Source organism: Nasonia vitripennis (genome assembly GCF_009193385.2).
Source record: "Nasonia vitripennis strain AsymCx chromosome 2 unlocalized genomic scaffold, Nvit_psr_1.1 chr2_random0004, whole genome shotgun sequence".
NCBI lineage: Eukaryota > Metazoa > Arthropoda > Insecta > Hymenoptera > Pteromalidae > Nasonia > Nasonia vitripennis.
Genome location: NW_022279610.1, coordinates 2294565 through 2310988, shown reverse-complemented (window position 1 = coordinate 2310988; position 16424 = coordinate 2294565). Strand labels below are relative to the sequence as shown.

General features: G+C 37.1%; 1 protein-coding gene across 9 annotated transcripts in view; it reads right to left on the bottom strand.

Moving 5' to 3' along the window:
• LOC107981865 (ubiquitin-protein ligase E3B) overlaps window positions 1-16424 on the bottom strand; it is a 583577-nt gene that overhangs the window by 561165 nt on the left and 5988 nt on the right. For all 9 annotated transcript variants that reach the window (XM_032601499.1, XM_032601501.1, XM_032601502.1 and 6 more), the window contains 2 exons: window positions 15448-15514; window positions 14774-15370 (listed from right to left, as the gene is read on the bottom strand). The gene's annotated coding sequence lies outside the window, so the exon portion shown is untranslated. The remainder of the gene's footprint in view (window positions 1-14773; window positions 15371-15447; window positions 15515-16424) is intronic.

The window sequence follows — 16424 nt, the reverse complement described above, 5'->3', positions numbered from 1 at the left end:
AACCCGAGCCAATAATTCACCCACAATAACTCAAATATCTAACAGGTTATGGGCCCAGTCACGTTATCGACTGCAGAGGCGTGAATTTTTTGGAAAATAGTGTTCACCTCGTGTGCGCGTCAGTCGTGTGTGGTGTCAGGACGTTTTTTTTCGATTGCGATACAACGATTTCTCAAGCCGAGATGGCTAACGAAATATCAGCGAGACACGTGACGAAATTTGACGGCACAAACTTTCTGGGATGGAAGTTTCAGATGAACGCACTTTTCACCTCACACGGGTTAAATGACACTGTAACGGGCGCGAGTGTGATGCCGAATGATCGAGAGTCGGAAGAAGCCAAAAAGTGGATCAGAGAAAACGCAAAAGCCATGTTCTTAATCTCGTCCGCGATGGAATACCCACAATTGGAGGGCCTGCTCGTGTACACCACCGTGAAGGAAATGTGGGATTCCTTGAAGCTTGTGTATGAACAGAAATCAGCGTCGAACAAACTTATGCTGACGCAACGTTTTCATGCATATACGATGGATCCTACTGACACGGTTATACAGCACATAGCCAAAGTACAGAACATGGCGATGCAACTTCTAGATCTCGGAGAAAATGTGTCCCAAGTTACAATCATGGCTAAAATACTAGCGAGTTTGACGTCCAAGTTCAACCATTTTCAAACGGCCTCGGATAGTGTTGACCCAGACAGGCTGGAATATCTCAAAGAGAGACTTATCCAAGAAGAAAACAGGCTCAGTCGTGAAGACGAAGGAGCTACAGCACTAGCAGCCGTTTCTTGGAAGCCGAAAAGCAACGCTGGGAGTGATTCCCAGAAGAAGAAAACAAACGGCAAGAAAACTGACGCCAAGCCAGGACGAGGTGGCAAGAAGGATATCGTTTGCTACCGTTGTCAACAAAATGATCACTTCGCGCGTGCGTGTCTCAAGAAGAGCGAATCAAAGAAGAAAGTAAACAAGTGGGACTCGGAGGACTGTGCTCTAGTCGTGAGTTCCCAGAATATCATCGAAAACTCGGTATCTACGGCCAATGGAGTTCGTCAATGCTTAAGCGTCGAAACAGAATACGCATGGTTACTCGACAGCGGCGCTTCAGCACATATTACTTTTCATCGCGAATGGCTTACCGACTACCGACCGCGAAAAGAGGGTAGCACTATATCATTAGGCGATAACAAACAGTGCGATGTTGTTGGTGAAGGAACGGTATTGATTGAAAAATTAGTGAACGGTGAGTGGTTGAACTCACGTATCGAGAAAGTGCTATTTGTTCCAGCCGTGCGCAAAAATCTTCTCTCAGTCGGTGTGTGTACCAAGAAAGGGCTGAACATGTTGTTTGATGACAGTCAAGTACAAATAGTCGCAGGTGAACGTGAAATTGCCTATGGTGTTAGACAATCAAACAACATATACAGAATGCTATTTCGGCCGAGAGCATCCGAATGCGAGAAGCAGACGGAGAGCGAAGTGAACGCGGCGGAACTCAGTTTGCAGAAATGGCATGAAAGACTTGGTCATCTAAACGCGCGAGCTCTCCAGCAGCTCGTGAGAAGTGGACTCGTTGACGGTGTAAATATAAACAGGATCAGTAATTTTTTCTGTGAGGCTTGCCAGCTAGGCAAAGCACATCGGCTCCCGTTTGATGAAAGCAAGAAGAAACATACTGAACCCGGAGAGTTCGTGCACAGCGATGTAAGCGGACCGATATCGACGACTTCTCTCGGTGGCGCGCGTTTTTTCGTCACATTCATTGACGACGCGTCAGGTTATCGTAATGTTTACTTTATGAAACACAAATCAGACGTAGTAGAACGCTTCATAGAATTCGAGCGGTCAGTCGCCAACAAGTTTGATCGCCCGATGAAAATACTACGCTCTGACAACGGAAAAGAGTACTGCAACAAGAAGCTAGGTGAATATCTGAAGTCACGAGGAATAACACACGAGACCACTGCCCCATACACGCCGGAACAGAACGGCAAAGCGGAGCGCAACAATCGTACGATTGTGGAGTGTGCACGCACACTGCTCCACACACAAGAAGCTCCAAAGTATTTATGGGCTGAGGCAGTGAATACTGCGGTGTACATCCTTAACAGAGTTTTACAGTCAAACCTTGACAAAAACATGACTGCCTACGAAATGTGGACAGGGCGGAAGCCTGATTTGCAGCACATCAGAGTATTTGGGTCAGTGGCATATGTTCACGTGCCGAAGCAGTTAACTACTAAAACCGACGCGCGATCACAGAAACTCTATCTGGTCGGCTACGATGGAAATTCGTCAAATTACAGGTTTTATTATCCCAAGTCAAAGAAAATTATTGTGTCCAGGAATACCGTTTTCAATGAGAAGTCCAGTTTTTCCATCAAAACCGAACATGGCGAAGATGAAAATGAGATATTACTTCCAGCTCCGATCGTTGCTCAGAACGACCGAAACGAAGTCGAGCCAGTACAAGTAGACGACAACGCAGACAACGCTGCTCGTGATCAACGACCACCACCGACCCCTGTTCCTCCCGTACAGTACGAACAGAAACAACTGCGAGACAGGTCTAAGTTGAAAGTTCCCAAAAGATATGAAATAAATGTACTCGAATGCAACATTCCTGAAAATTTTCAAGAGGCCGTTAATGGAGCTGATTCGTCTAACTGGACCGAAGCTATCAATGAAGAGCTTGAAGCCCATGCTCGAAACAAAACCTGGGAAATAGTTCCAAGAGTTCCTGGCACTAAGGTAATAAACTCAAAGTGAGTCTTTAAGATCATAAGCGACCAGGACGGCGAAGTATGTCGCTACAAGGCGCGACTATGCGCAAGGGGATTCCAACAACAAGAAGGCATCGATTACAACGAAACTTTTTCACCCGTTGTTCGATACGATTCGCTACGAGTTCTACTGGCAAAGATTGCTCACGACGACCTTGAGATGAGGACCTTTGACGTACGTACGGCGTTCCTGTACGGAGACCTTGAAGAGGATATCTTCATGGAAGTACCCAAAGGTGTGGAAATTACGAAAAATAGTGCTACGTGTGAAAGAGTGTCAAGTGTTGATGTGGTATGTATGTTGCGAAAATCGCTCTATGGTCTAAAACAAGCTCCACGCTGTTGGAACCGCAAATTTAAAAATTTTCTAAACAGATTCGGGTGTAAAGAGACAGAAGCTGATCATTGTATTTTCATCGGAGAAATGAATGGACATTCGTTTTATTTAGCGCATTTTGTTGATGACGGATTAATCGCAAGCAAATCGCTGGCCGTATTAGACGCGATAATTCAACGTTTAAAGCACGATTTTGAAATTACTGTAGGAGATGCAAGTTCATTTGTAAAACTACAAATCCATTGTGATAGGGTAAGGAAAAGCATTGTTATCTCACAGAGCGACTATGCAAAATCCGTACTTGAGCAATTCAGTATGAGCGACGCAAAATCCGCAGCTGTTCCTCTAGATCCGAACGTAATTTTGAAACCTGTAGAATCAGAAAACGAAGTTGTCCATAATAAACCGTATCGCGAAGCTATTGGGTCTCTGATATTTCTGTCTACTGTTTCACGCCCCGATATCTCGTTTGCGGTAAATACTCTTAGTAGATTTTTGAATAAACCTAGCAACAGTCATTGGCAAGCAGTCAAGCGAGTATTGGCTTATTTAGTAGGAACCGTTGATGTCGGTATAGAGTATCGTCGCGGCGGAAGCGAACTATGTCTGACAGGTTTTACGGATGCCGATTATGCCAGCGACGTAGAAACGAGAAGGTCTACCACGGGCTATGTGTTCTGCATGGCAAACGGTGCTGTGACCTGGTCATCTCAAAGACAGAAAATTGTAACCCTCAGTACGACCGAGGCAGAATATGTTGCAGCTGCAACTGCCGCAAAAGAATTAGTCTGGTTAAGAAAACTGGTACGTGATATCGGACATCAATGTGAGGCTGACACAAGCTTGTTCGTTGACAACCAAAGTGCCATTAAGTTGAGCAAAAATCCTGAATACCATAAAAGAACCAAACACATTGATATCCGGTACCACTTTTTACGCGAAATATACGTTAGCGGTGAAATATGTATCGAATACGTGCCATCTGAAGTACAGAAAGCTGACATATTTACAAAAGCTCTTCCTCGAGATCGTTTTAAGCGTTTATGTAGCGCCATAGGATTAGTTAGTTTATAATTGTTTGCAAAACTTGTTTCAGAACGAACGGCGGAAGTGTCAATGTAGTTCGTTCTATACACCCTGCGTGTTTATGTATTGACTCTGAGCTCTCGTCAGACGTGCACGCCTGTATCTTTTGTCAATAAAGAACTTTGTTCACATTAACCCGAGTCACTAATTCACCCACAATAACTCAAATATCTAATAATGATTGACCTTGCGGTAAGAGAAAAAGCAATCCATAACCTCGAACTTGCGTTTCGCCAACTCAGAGTTATATCAGGACACAGCACACCTGAAAATTTTACAACACTTGGACCTTACTTCGAAGATTTATACGAAAAATTTCAAGACGTTAAAGAAGCTATATTAGCGGTCAAAACACTCAAAGAAATACCAAGTACTATGATTGAAAGCAAACTAATTCGCAACCCCCTAAGGAAGAATGTCTACGAGATTTCAAAAGCACAAATATTCGAGAAAGATGGCGGCATATTTGTAGAAAGTGCACTCAGCAAAAAAATGAAGAAACTAATTAAGAACAAGGATGAAATTTACTCTAAAATACGCGACTTACCGATTGTCAACAGCGACTTATCTATGTTGGTTAAAAACCGATATAACACCCAAGTATATTCAATAGTCATGCAAATGCAGTCGCAACTAGATGAATAACTTGCGAATTTTAAAGCCATTAAAATAAACTTGCTGAGCATTAAAGAAAATAAGTTGGGAGCAAGTCTTATGGACACGGAAGTACTTCGCCAAATCAAACGAAGTTTTAATATTTATTATCGAACATGTAAATTCCCTGTAATTAATAACGCAGCCAAATTGAACCAATGGATCGAAACAAGTTACGGAACAGACAAAGATCAAATATACATTGAAATACGAATTCTTTGCGTAAACGAGAAGCGAGTACAACTTTACGGAGTCAAGCCGATTTCGCAAGACATTGCCAATACCGTGCGCAGCGCATATATCAAACCGCGCAGTCACTATATGCTAGTACACAATAATTCACACTACCATGCCAGTTACGAAGAAATTCAAGAATGCAAACACGGTGACCAATTAATTATTTGTCCAGCACAATGGTTTACTTTTAACGATCAAAATAGTTGCGAAAGCACCCTATTGATGAACCCAGAGGATACAGATTACAACACTTGCCGAATAGTCTATAAAAAAGAACACCTTGACTACATGACATTTCTAAAATCTACAGGTAATATTCTGTACGCCTTCAGCAAACCAAATATAATACAATATCAATGTCAAAACAATCAAGGCAATGTCACACTGGATGGAGTCGGATTGCTAAAAATTCGCAACGTATGCAACATCGAGTTCAAGGGCATGAATATACAAGGATCAGTGACAAAAACGAACCCGAACCATGAGATGATCCTACCAGAAAAGACATTGAACATAAAGAAACTCACGCACATTTTTAAAGAGCAAACAACAAACGAAATTTTTGAAGAACTAAGCCAAGAAGAAGGAAACCAATATTTATGGGAGATCTAAAGAGAAGCCCGAGAAATAACAAAGGAAAAGTTTTTACAATTCATGTATCAAACCGTTTTAATATCATACTCTGTAATAATCGCGATGATATTCATACTTCTGTTAATAACATCGGGAATCATTATTTATTTTAAATATGTATACGAATACGAGACGGACGACGATACTACTAATAATAGTTATGTAGAGGGCGAAAGAATCGAAATGGTTTGAAACAAAAAAAAATATATTAAAAGAGAAAAATGTTATGGTCATTATATATATATATTGCACACGTGAATATATATATATATATATATATATATATATATATATATATATATATATACATACATATATATATATGTATGTATGTATATATATATATATATATATATATATATTCACGTGTGCAATATCACATGAGTTGTTTTTGTGTGTAAAAGGATTTTTGAGAAATATATATATATATATATATATATATATATATATATATATATATATATATATATATATATATATATATATATATTTCTCAAAAATCCTTTTACACACATATATATATATTCGCATATAAAAATAAAAAAAAGGTATATACCCTGTATAAAAAAATATGTATCCAAATAAATAATCGAGAGTGTAAAACGAAATCTTGAAAGATCGTATCTTGTTTCTTTGCAGATGGTTATACCCTGGCTGCCGTTCTTGCTTTTAAGCACCCTTCATACCGTAAACGGATTGTACGGTTACGATTGTGGAGATCATCTTTCGAATCTAACAACAATATCATTACTAGATATCGGGGATTGTGACATAAAGAAACCAACTGTTAACGTCACGCGAACTTACGCCCAATTACTACAACTTAACGAATATTCGTCAACTCATGTATATAAATGTTCAGTCAAAATAACACGCGTAATCACACATTGCGGTATGCACTCATACGCGTCACGAGTAGCAGCGGGCGAAATAAGTTACTATAAGGAATTAACTCAGCGCGAATGCGACGTAATGCAACAAACCGGGTATTTTCAGATAGGGGAAATGAGGATGATAGGACTTCGGGGAAATAGTACACACTACAAACACGTGGTTTTTACCGGAAGAAGCAACAGTGAGGGTCAATGCACGGGGCGCTCATATTCCGATCCGTACGGACGATGGGGCGATGTATAAGTCGCAGGTTGGCTTGAAATTTCGCTTCAAGATTATTCAACACCGATACATTTAAACTCAAATAAAATCATATTAAAAACAGGTGTGCGTTGCACCTTTACCGATCGACAATGTGTAGACTATGACGGAGTGCATGTATTTTGGGTTAACGTCCCGGATGACTTTTGCGGACTTAATAAATATTCGGTACTTTATGAGGGCTATCTAAATAAATTCCATGACGAAGAAGCTAATAAGGTCATGTACTCTTTAGAATCCGAAGATATAACATTTGCTTTATGGAAAACGACCGAGTTGCACAAATGCGGATACATATTTTTTTGAACCGAACATCCGAAATTATTCGTTTTAGAAAATACACATTCAGGAGAATTAATTAAAAAGTCACCTATAAGCACAACCAACTTAGACATTTTTGCATACGTCAATTCAAAATTTTTGTATATAGAAAAACACATGAGGGGACAGTTTCAAGAAATGTATTATAACATTTTACAACAAAAATGCGAACTTGAACGAAAAGTACTTAAAAACGCAATTTCGATCGCGACCATATCACCGGATGAGTTCGGATACAGACTCATGGAGTCGAACGGTTATATAGGCGTGGTGGCCGGAGAGGCGGTACATCTGTTAAAATGTCTACGCGTGGAGGTCAAAATTAGAAACACGACTAAGTGCTATGAGCAGCTCCCAGTGCGGCGCGGAGAAGAGGAGCTCTTCCTAGCTCCTAGAACCCGTATACTTGTGAGAACCGGTACGCAAATAACGTGTGACAGCAGAATATCTGCAATGTTTAAAATAGATAGCTATTGGTATAAAATGTTACCTATGCCAATTGTGGGGGAAGAGCCCGAAACGCTTAAACCGCAGTCGAAACCTGCATGGAAGTATATGAGCCCGGAAACTCTAGCTATAGGGGGAATCTACGGAGAAAAAGATTTGAATAGACTCCATGACATGATACTATTTCCAATTGAAAAACCAACTGTACTAAACAAAATAGCATTAGGAATGTCGGGCAAACAAGTAAACCAAGAAGGAATTACGATAACAAATATGTTCGACGAACAAGCTATTGAAGTAATAGCAAGAAATACATGGGATCGGATGTGGTCAAATTTTTTGGCATTTGGAACCGCAAGTGCGGGACTAATCGGAGTAATTATGCTTTGTAGACTCATTAAATTGCTTATCGTTACTATAATACATGGGTATGCGATATGTAATTTATACGGATTTTCAATACATTTACTCGGAGCTATTTAGAATTCTGTCACACAACTACTGTTACATTTAGGTCAACAACAAAAAAATAAAGAAAGTAACAAAGCCAGTAAAAAGAAAGAAAAGGAGATTAAAATAAACAAGAGTATCGAACCTGCATACATAACTCCAACGTGCCCGAGAGAACCTTCATACACGGAAATTCCGAATTATCCGAACGAAAGACCGGATTCCGTATAGAGATATATAAGAAAATATATATCACAAGTAATAAATAATAATTGTGTGGAGTATATATACTAACAAAAGCAAATAAATAAAAAAAAAAAAATTTGTGTGAAGAAAAACTAATGAATACTATATTTATCGTGTGAAATGTTTACTATATATATATATATATATATATATATATATATAAATGTTTACTATATATATATATATATATATATATATTGCGTGAATAATCAATCTTATAAAAAAAAATTATATATGTTGTGTCAAAATTAACCAATGCATAATAAAAATAAGAAGGGCAGAAAATAACATAGAATACGGTGTGATAAAAAAAAAGAAAATAACCAACAAACAAATAAATATAGGATAATCATGCAGGAGGACGATACGCCATTCGACGGAGTCATCCCGAGCCAATATCCAGAGGTTTACGGCACCTTGCTGCAATCAACCTGTATCAGATTGAAAGAGGGAGTTACCTGCTTCTACGTAGGACAAATACGAAGATTATCACTCTGCAGCATTTGTTTTATGTCATCCTTCTATGAAAGAGGAGAGACAATAAACACCGTAAACTCAGCTACACACGATTGGAATACCTACAGACCCGATACTCATCTGTGGAAGCTGACTAATTCCATTAGTAACTTCAAGACCAGCATCCGCGTGCGGAAGATGCACCAACAAGCTAATATGACAGACAATTTACGCAAAACAATTCTGTATCAAAGGTTGTACCAAAAACAAATTTGCAAAGATTGCGTACGAAAATCACCGACAGGATCGATATTTGTGAGAAACATATCATTTAAAAACAGTCCAAAGAAACCCGCCACGAAATGCATGGAATGCAAAAAGAGAGTCACTCTAGAAGAAATCAAAGAATAGGAAGAAACAAGATTGACATTACAAGCAAACCCAAATGCTAAGAAAATAGCAGAGGTCAGACAGCTAGATATAATATCCAATAAATCACCAAAAAGCTAAGGAAACACCGAAGGAAATAAAATCACAAGGTACAATGACCGACGAATATCCAGAACTCAATATGCCAATAAAAATTAATAAAACAGCACAACAACCAACCAACAAAAAAAGAAAAGAAGCAAAACGAGTAAAAAAAGACACCCATACGAGAACCGCACATAGATAATCGCGAGACAGAAGAAAAAAATAAACCACTAAAGAAAAGAAAGAGCGCAAGAGCGCCAAAAACACAATCAACATTTGCAGAAGGGTACACAGAAATAGCCAAAGACATGAAAGAAATGGCGCCACTAGAAGCCAGCAATACTCCTGTATTACGATCTCTCTTAACAAAAGAAGAAAGGATGCTATAATTAACAAATGACATGGCGGAAGAAATATCAATAGAATCTTTAGGAAATGCCGTAAAAACGAAATAGATTCTGATCCACTACCAACCGAACTATCGGACGAAATATGGAAAGATATTAATGAACTATTAGAAACCCTTAAAAAAAAAAAAAAATAACAATTATATCAATAAATAATGATTAATCGGGATTCTTGATCTCAATATTAATAAAGAAAAACGTATATATGTAATCCACAATCATTTATTTCAAAAATATCATCCTTACAAACTATATACAATTATATCGTAAATATTCCTTTGTCTATAGAAAATAATAATCAATAAACACTTCCGTTTACGAAGAAATCTTGAAAACAATATCGGATATCTAGATTTTTAGATCGAAACATATCGGGGGAACAGGAATCCAAACCTGCAAAAGAAAACGACAACAGTTGGACTTCGTATAAATTATATAGTACAAAACGAGAATAAACACAAAAAAAAACAATACATACCCCTTCAGTTTCCTACTGCATTAAAGGAGGGACAGAGGCAAAGCTTAACCGGCAAACAGCACATCGGTGAATAGAGCCAGGAAATTCGTCCACCTTGACATGATCACATAATATGAAACAGTCCCGAATTAGGTCCAGAGCACATTGAAGCACAGGGTAACGATACTAGAAAAATAACATAAAAACACGTCAAAATAAACACTAGTCAAACTAAGAAAAGAAAACAACAATATTTACGAACCGAGATGACACCATAATTAGTACACTTAACCATGATCCGAGAAGGGCTCGTCTCGTAATGAAAACAAACACCACACCAGCCCCAGCCCAAATTATGACAAGGCTCCCAAGGTAAATCACTTACTTCAATCGGTTTAATAACATCAACCACCTAACGAAAAATCAATAACAATAAACAAAATAATGAAATAAAACGTAGTAGAGCACAATATAAAAATAATAAAAATATTAAAATTCTCTTACTTCACACATTTTGTTGAAAGTCGGAATAAATAACTGTAACAGACGCGAACAAACTAACTGCACACTACTAAAGCACTCGACAGGCTGATGACAGATCAGCCTGCATCTCGAGGACGAGCTAGAAAAATCAGAGAAATCGAGCACCTTAGACTAGGAAAGAAAGTGGGGAAAAACACATGTCCTTAAGAAAAAGGAGCTTGGGAAAGAAAGTAATAAAAATTGGAAACCGACGAAAGCGCATGATTGGACCTCCTGCACACGCCAGGAAGAATGTTGAAATTTCATTTTCAACATTCTTTTTCTGGTGGGGTGGAATTTTATTGCATAAAATCAATTGAAAATATAAATTGTAAAATAAAAAGAGAAAAGTACTCTTAGGGTATAACACTAACTCTAATAAATATCTGCATATACTAATTAACATTCTTTATGTTACAGTTAACTATCATTCATATACAAACAAACATATACAACAAACCCATTATTGTAAACATCCTTCTATATGTAAAATACGAAAAATATCCATTATTGTAAAAATTTCTTTTTGTTTCACCTATATGTAAAATACGAAAAGTATCCATTATTGTAAAAAAATTTTTTCCTTCCTTCTATATGAAATCTTATATGTAAAATACGAAGAATATCCATGGTCTACCAGTAATCACATATGTAAGATACGAAAAATATTCATTACTGTAAATCAACATTTGCGCAACGAAAAATCATTTCTGTACACATCGAAAACTATGAAAAGAAAAACTTTCATCAAAACTTATGTATCAAAGAAAAGTACCTTGTAACAAATTATGTAAATAAATAATGATGTGCGGAGAATGAAAATATCCATCATTACTTATAACATACACACATACTAAATTTTAAGAACGTCGAGTTTCACTCGTCCGTTCTTTTTCGGGCGGGGACGTGTAATGGAATCCCCGATTCCATTATGCGCCTACGACACCAATTTAAGTAGGTCACACAATTTTTCTACGCACGAAACAAGAAACACACATACGTGAGATACTCGCAAGCATCGTCATCGCAGCAGCCGCAAGAAGCAGTATTTCCCACCACAACGTATTCCTACAAAAATAGGATTAGAGGCGTAGCGACAAACCGCGCTCTAGGCGAAGATCATCCGAAAGAATGGCTAACGCCAAGAAAAAAAAATGACGGCAACGAAATAAAAAGATGTCACTGAACGAGTCGCTATATTCCTCACGAAAAGCGACGAAAATCAAAATAGTTATGCGACGAGCAAGCATAGGTCGAACACGCTCTCCCGAAAACGAATCGGAAAAAGCTACACATGACAGTGCGCAGGCGACGAAAAGCAGTAGGACAGCTGTCACAAGACGCTTTTCCTAAAAACTGAAGGTAATACAAATTTTAGGAGGTCACGCAAAGTCAAAAGAAAAGTCGTGAGAATATTAGGCACTCCTAATATGGAAAATCGAGGCTACAGAATTTCCAGTATATAAAGGCCGGGAGCAAAAGGGTGCACATGGTCAGTTTCCTTGAACTCGTCATACTAAACGAATCGCTGCTAGTCGCCAGATCCAGTCCATATCAGTTATACTATTTAAATCAGTATCGAATCAGGTAGTCGCGAGCTAGAACAGCGCGGACGAACTTTGTCGCCACAATAAAACTAGTTCGCACTAAACCAATCAAAAAGTGCGGATACGTTAAAGAGTTCGAGAAAGAATAGCTTATACAAAAACTAAGTGATCGTGTCAAGAATAAGACAAGCGCCACTTTCACCGTCTCCTCTCATCACGGAAAGAGAGCCGACACATCGGAGCGCCCATGTGTCAACACCTGCTTCAAAGAGGGACAAGCCAGGAGGACCGACACGCACACCAGCCTGACCGCACTGAACCACCGACGCCAGGCTTCAGAGCGTCAAGGACCCACAGCTGCAGCTTCCTGCTGAGACATCGATACATCCGCACGCACACATCCACACATATTGTAAAAGGTACTTCTCTCTTTCTTTTCTAATCGAGTGAATAAAATCGTAGTTGCTCTTAAAATTCTAACGGCTTTAAAGTGATTTCGTTATCCGGCTCCGTTTCCCGGAAGGCAGTAACCGCATCTGCGGTAGCCAAAAGGGATTTCTTTTTAATAAATAAAAATAATAAATAATAGCCGAAGATAGGGACTCGACACCGTAAGTATATTGGTGGGTTATGCACATTCCGACGTAACAATCACTTGATGCTAAAGATTCACTCTTCATTCTGATTCCATTGATGAAATCCTTGATATCATCATCGTCATTTTTGTCATTTGTTTCATTAATAAGATTACATGTTTCATATTCACAACTTAAATCTTTCAATATACTTTCGTATTTACTGTTGTAATCAAATGATGCAATTTTTTCTTCTAACCACTGAAATTTCTTATAACACTCACTACCTTCATCAATAGATTGTGATTGACAAATTACAAGTATAGCTGTTATAGTGTCTTCGAGAAGAGCCAGATCGTCAATTTCTAAAGAGTAAGCAATGCATCGAGTATAAAAGTCTTTTTTTATCCAATCATCATTATTAAAAATTTTCCATTTTACTACAGCTTTAATTAAGTGATCCCGATCTCTTTTGACTAAAAAATAAGGCAAATTGCTACTTTTTTCTTTTAAAAATCTATAACATTGATTTAGGTATACGTTATAAGTGAATTTGTTAAATGCCAAGCATATTCCATTTAGAAGAGCTAACGAACAGTCAACTACAACTTGCTTTGGTATTGACGCTCTACTTGTCAGCCATCAATGAAGCCACGAAAATATATTGGCTACATACATGACAACTGGATAACATTTGACAAATGCTGTATATTTTTGATTTAATCCTGATGGCGATGTTGTACAAAAATATTGCAGAACTGTTATTATCATCAAAAATATTTAGTCTTTTAACAAATCGTCCTGAAGAATCAATAGAGATGGGAATATCCATATTTGCTGCATTATTCCAAAGCGACTACTGATTTTGACTCCAGTACCATACGTAAAGTGGTATAATAGATAGTAACCGAATACTTGGTATCGCACTCATCATCAATGATAAAGATGTAATAACATTTCTTGGATATTCTTGTAATCCCATCTCTTCATCTTTGGCTTCTTGGCGAACTTTACTGTAGACCAAGGTAGAATTTAAAAATGGTGAATCAGTACCACTGTCGTTCATTAATCTGTTTGCTTCTTTATGTCTATAAAAAGTAGCTTTCTCATGTATTAGCCTCTTTTTAGCTTCTTGTCTACGCTCTTTTTCCAAAGGTATTGCACTTTTTACATGATTGATTCCTCTTGTATCAGAAGTATTAATAATAACTTTGACACTTTTCGCATCTTCTGATCTTTGTTCGCACTTTCCATGTATCTTTGCACCACAGTAATTGCAATGCCCAATAAAAATAAACCAAGGTTGAGTGAGCTTCTTAAAGAACTATTGTTTTTTGAAACTAAACGGACATCGTATTCCACGTTTCTCACGAACTTTGCTTACGATTAGATCACCCCAGGCACCTTGAAGTCGTTTAGTAACTCTATCCTTATGTTGAACATCAATTGGTTTTATTTTTGACCACTCATCTTCTTCAATCTCTATAACAAAATTGATTTGCTTTAATTTGACATTTGGAACGTTTGAATCAGTCATTTTTGTACTTTAAACAGACTTCCAACTTCTTTATGTCACGACAAAAGCATGCACCGGCAGATTTCATATTTCGCGGAAATTACTTGACGTTCTTCCTGATCAAAACAAACGAATGCGACATCTATACGAGGGCGAGCATTTCTTGAACTCGGTCGGTAAAAAACCGGCTGATGGCCACATTTTCTAGATGCCGCATTCAAAAGTTGAAAACTTGATTGAGTAATAATACTTAAAATTGAATAACCGAATTCATAAATTTAACATATTCATATTTTCGAATTAAATTTTGATCTTATGAAATTACAAATGAATAATTTGGTTATCTTGAAAGGTTTTAATCATTAATTTATACCATCGAAATTCAAAGATAATGATCGTAAGAATAAAATGATAAAATGTTGAAAAAAATAAATATTCTAAAATTTAATTATATTACATACGGCATCTTACCAGATTCAGACCTTCCTTTTTTAACTATTTTGCGAAACTTTTCATCTTTATCCTTTGCATCGACCTACTTCAGTTAACAGTAGACAAGATCTGTTTCCATAGGCTAGAGCTAGCATATCCAAGTTCGGTGGTGTCATAGCGATGGCCTCACTGTACTATTTTCGAATGTCTTGGTAATCCACTATTAAAGAATTCATTGCCAATGCTTCGCGCTTTTTCGGACGCTTCAAAGTTTTCCTATTCATATTTTTCAGGCACTTTGCAGAATAGACAAATGGCGCGGCATTAAGAATTATGTGATTAATCAGAATCACGTTGCTAATGTAAAAAAAATGTAATAATCTTTTTTCTAGTTCAACAGTCATTGAACACTTTTAACGTATATCCATATAAATATTCAAATACTAATATTAGAGCATGAATTATCTTATAAATAGTGACTGCTGGTTGATCTAATCTGTTACGCAGATTCAATTATTTTAGATAGACTTTATATGTATAAGATCTAAATCATAAAATGCATTTTCTTTTCAATTTTTGATACTTGTTCCAAATTTTAACTTCTTTAGATTTCATTTTCGTCTTTCTAGCCAACTCCTACAAAAAGAGTTAGAAATTCATTGAATGAAAAATAGGTAAATGCGTATTAAAAAAAAAAAGAAAATAATTATCACCTCACATCCAGTTTTAATAATTGAACAAATAGGCCACTTATTTTCATAAGCTAGACAATTAACCCGGCTGAAAATAATCATATGAGCCATCATATAAGCGATTATATGAGCAATCATATGAGCTCTCATATGAGCTCTCATATGATATATCGCGATTTTTTATAAACATAAATAACCACATTACTTACTTTACCGCGCATTCTGACTTTTATTAGATTCTTTTTTATTACCACAGCTTTGTAAGATACTTCTAGAATTTAATTTTAAATAAATATTATATTAAAAAAAACTTAGACTCGAGGAGAGTTGAACCCGGAACCTTAAGATAACGAAGCAAGCGTCCTAACCGCTCAGCCATCATCATCTTTGATATCTTTAGATTCTAATCATCATTATGATTTACACGTCCTTGTATGTTTTTCTTATTATTATACTCTATTATAATTACAATTAGTTTATTTTATAATGAAATAAACAAAATTTTATTCGAGTATAAATAAAACACGCAAGGATATATAAATTATAATGACGATTAGAATCTAAAGATATCAAAGATGATGGCTGAGCGGTTAGGACGCTTGCTTCGTAATCTTAAGGTTCCGGGTTCAACTCTCCTCGAGTCTAAGTTTTTTTCAATATAATATTTATTTAAAATTAAATTCTAGAAGTATCTTACAAAGCTGTGGTAATAAAAAAGAATCTAATAAAAGTCAGAATGCGCGGTAAAGTAAGTAATGTGGTTATTTATGTTTATAAAAAATCGCGATATATCATATGAGAGCTCATATGAGAGCTCATATGAGAATCCGGTCGAAAATCTCATATGATCGCTCATATGATTGCTCATATGATGGCTCATATAATCGCTTATATGATGGCTCATATGAGCTCTCATATGATTATTTTCATCCGGGAAAACTAAAAGTTTCCCTAAGAATATTGCGTCTGTGAGGATTGGGAACTTCATAGAAAACTCA